Source organism: Ursus maritimus, unplaced genomic scaffold, assembly GCF_017311325.1.
Source record: "Ursus maritimus isolate PB19 unplaced genomic scaffold, ASM1731132v1 scaffold_23, whole genome shotgun sequence".
NCBI classification, from domain to species: domain Eukaryota; kingdom Metazoa; phylum Chordata; class Mammalia; order Carnivora; family Ursidae; genus Ursus; species Ursus maritimus.
In genome coordinates this window covers 32,431,872-32,436,182 of record NW_024424786.1, presented here as the reverse complement: position 1 = coordinate 32,436,182, position 4,311 = coordinate 32,431,872, and the positions used below count along the sequence as shown (strand labels likewise).

The 4,311-nt window shown below is 35.3% G+C and overlaps 1 pseudogene; it reads left to right on the top strand.

The window, feature by feature from the left end:
* Positions 1-2,927: 2,927 nt before the first annotated feature.
* Positions 2,928-3,860, top strand: LOC103666172 (annotated as a pseudogene).
* Positions 3,861-4,311: the final 451 nt, after the last annotated feature.

Genomic DNA, 4,311 nt, shown 5'->3' with positions numbered 1-4,311 from the left:
AGGAGATGATGATTTTACTTTGGATGGAGTAGGCTTCCCTTTTCAGTGATAACTGAGTATTGAATAGTACCGAACACTATTGGATTATATCAGTAGGAAATTCTCTTATTTCATTCACTTTATGAATCCTTATTATTAAATATTTACTTTTTTTCACTGCTCAAATTCATCAGTGAACAGACAAAAATCCCTTTCCTTATGTTGCTTTGTTCAAATGTATGCTACTCTTATATCTATTATTATGTGAACTATACAAATGGCTTAGTCTGTAACACTATCACATAGATAGATGACAGATGATGATAGATAGATGATAGATAGATAGATAGATGATAGATAGATATAAATGATAGAAAGATGATGATGATAGATAGATAGGTAGATAGATGATAGATAGATAATAGGTAGGTAGATAGATAGATGATACATAGATAATAGGTAGATAGATATCTTTTTTTTATAATACTTAACTGTTAAAAACCACAGACAAGTTTTCATTCCTATTTATTGAAGAGTTGGATAAAGAGCATATCTGGCAAACTCCTAGGAGTGCAGAGGAAACTGTAGTGAATGGCGGTGTGCTTGGGCCATGATGTAGTAAAGAGCCTTGAGTCCAGAACTGCCTCTACAGCTGACTCACCCTCTTACCCAGACATTTAAATCTTACTCTGGCCCTGGGAATTTGCTGTTTCTGCAGCCTGTGTCAGAAGACAGTTGTTATCATCCAGTAATATGCCCATGCGATTACAAACCACCTACTAGGAGAAGGTTTTAAAAGCTTTATTTTTAATGCAGCATCATTATGACATATTTGCAACTACCAAAGGGAATATTTTAAAAGGTAAGTCATCTTCCTAACTTTGATTCCAAGAATACAATTTCCCACCCTGAGGACACAAATATTATGCTATCTTGGTACTCTCTTAAATATAATTGATATGAGTCCGTGTGTGTGTGATGTATATTATTCTGCTGTTAATGAAAGCATTACCAACCTCAGCATACAGTCCTGAATTCTATCACCTTACAACATATTTTAGAAACCATTACATATATACCCACTTCCTTTTTATTGATGATTGCATAAAATACCATCCCTGATTCATTTAGTTTCCTTCTGGTGGCATTGAAGTGGTTTCTTACCTTTTGCCAATATGGAAAGGACTGCTGTGATTGTCTTTATGCCTGTGAGTGACATTACTTGCAGCAAATGGAATCACTAGACTTTTGTCTATGAGCCATTGAAATATCATCAATGCTGAAAATCACTCCCTGAGAAATTGCATCCCCTTAAGCTCCTACCAAGAATACATGGGATCAATTGTTTCCCACATCATTTTCAGCCATGTTTATTAAGAGGCATTTATCAAAAAGGTCACTTTATTAATCTGACTGGTGAAAAGATACATAACTGGAATTTAAATTGAATGTATTTTTCTATGAATGAAATTGATAATCTTTCGAATTATGTTTATTGAGAAGTTTCTTTTGAAATCAGTTATTTTGCCCATTTTCATTTGCACTTGTTTCTTTTTAAAGATTTTGTTCTATTTATTTAGAGAGAGAGATAGCCAGAGCAGGGAAAGGGGCAGAGGGAGAGGGAGAGATAGAATCTTAAGCTGGCTCCACGCCCAGCATGATGGCCAGTGTGAGACTCAATCCCACAACACTGAGATCATGACCTGAGTGGAATCAAGAGTGGAATATTTATGTGACTGAGACACCCAGGCACCCTATTCATTGTGGTTTTAAAGATTGATCTCTGAAATCCATTTATACTTTAGAAAATTATGCTTTTGTCTTGAATACATGTTGTAAATGTACTTAAATGCCTTGGCACTTATGCATTTAATTGTGCTACTATATGGAAAATATATGTGATGAGGACAAAGAAGGTTGATTTCACTGTCTGGTAGATAAAAATAAATATTAGTTCCCTTCTTGTTTCTATCCTCTCTTAGTTAAGTCAGGGTAGGGAACACTCAAGAAAACAGATTCCAATAATTCTATTGAAAAGTTTCATCAATGACTTGGAACTCCTTAGCTCATTTTCTAAATCCCTGATACTTAAAATAACAAGAAATATGAAATAATATTTTGACTTATGCCAAATGTTCTCTATTTACCCTTTATTTTATTCTGTCTCTCCTTGTGTCCTAGGAAAATATACCGAGACTCATTGATATACTGAACTAGGCAAATAATTTAACTTTGGTCAACAGTATAATTTCAAAAGTACAAAGTTTTATGATAGAAGCTGAATTTAAAATCTAAACAACTAGAACTTATTGAGAGTTAAAGTAACAGGAAATAAACCGTCAAGCTAACAGATTTAAATAAATTTCATGATGGACTAGACCATTGCTAAAATAAGGTTTTTCACTTGTTCTCGCCTTCTCTCTCTCTCTCTTTTAGGTTTCATTATGGAAAACACTATCAAATATTTCTACAACATTCCTTGAATGTTCAGAAAATTACTAGAAGATACTTCATAACTGATCAACTACGTCCAAATAAATTAAAAGTGCATTATGTAAATCATGCATGAGTTTTCTCCATTTGGCTACGTTCTACCATAATTGGTCCTTGTTGTAAACCAAGAAAGATATTCGGCTCAGAAAGATACCATCTTATCCAATCCCATAAATTAATATTCATTACGCCTGAGGAATGAGGTACTCTTTCATTATCTACATATTTCTTTGCTTCCATTAGCAATCAGGTGAATAGACTGTGCATAAATTTTATGATTTACACTCTATTCAGAAAAAAAAAAAAGACAACACAGGGAAGAGAACGGATTACCCACTGGAAAGTGGCACGTCCATGATCGAGCATATGGATTTGGCCTCCAAGTATTCATTTCATAATATGTTTTTCTTTGCAGATTATTCTTAACCTGTGCTTTCTCCACTTTGCCTGAAAAAATGCAGCAAAATAACAGCATAACTGAGTTCATACTGTTAGGATTGACCCAAGATCCTAGAAAAAAGAAAATGGTATTTGTAATCTTCTTAATTTTTTATGTGGGAACCATGATAGGGAATTTACTTATTATTGTGACCATCAAGTCCAGCAGGACACTTGGGAGCCCCATGTACTATTTCCTATTTTATATGTCCCTTGCTGATTCCTGCTTTTCAACTACCACAGCCCCTAGACTAATTGTGGATTCACTCTCTGCAAAAAGAACCATATCATACAATGAGTGCATGACTCAAGTCTTTGCACTACATTTATTTGGCTGCATGGAGATCTTTGTCCTTATTCTCATGGCTATTGATCGCTATGTGGCCATCTGTAAGCCCTTACATTACCCAACCATCATGAGAAGGCAGGTCTGCACCATCCTGATTATTCTTGCATGGATAGGGTCTTTTATCCATTCTATAGCCCAGATAATCTTGGCCTTGAGAATGCCTTTCTGTGGACCCAATTTGATTGATCACTACTGCTGTGATTTGCAGCCCTTGCTGGAACTTGCTTGCATGGACAAATATGTGATCAACCTACTGATGGTGTCTAACAGTGGGGCCATTTGCTCAACCAGTTTTGTGATTCTGATGATCTCATACATTGTCATCTTGCATTCCCTGTGAAATCACAGTGCAGAAGGGAGGAAAAAGGCTCTCTCTACTTGCACTTCTCACATCACTGTAGTAATCTTATTCTTTGGTCCGTGTATATTCATATATACACGCCCCCCAACCACTTTCCCCATGGACAAGATGGTGACCATATTTTACACTATTGGGACCCCTTTTCTCAACCCACTCATCTACACACTGAGGAATGCAGAAGTGAAAAATGCCATGAGAAAGCTATGGCGTATCAAAATTACCTCAGAAAGCAAAAGGTGAATTGAGGGCTTTGGATCATTACATAATCTATACAGTTATCAAGGATGATTGTATATCATGACTTGCATAACACACTGTCATATAATGCAGGTAATTTCCTTACCTTTTTCTCTCCTTCTGCCTTCAAACTGTTGGCCTCTCTCATACCTCCAGTCTCGTACTTTCTCTTCCTGGTGCTCAATTCTGACATTGCTGATTATAAAATACTTCTAAATCTCAGTCTATGCTCTGGTTTGATTAGGAGAAAGATATTTATAGAATCACAACTGTTCAAACAGTGAACATACATAAGGAAAGAATAGTCTGTTCTCTATGATTTATATTTCTTTCTATAGAAAATTTCAAATAAGGTATTCTGCTTTCTCTTGAACACATTCAGAGCAAAGGAACTAATTTTGTGTGTAAATAAATTCTATTCATTATATCATTAGTTTATCTTTAAAAAGTTCTG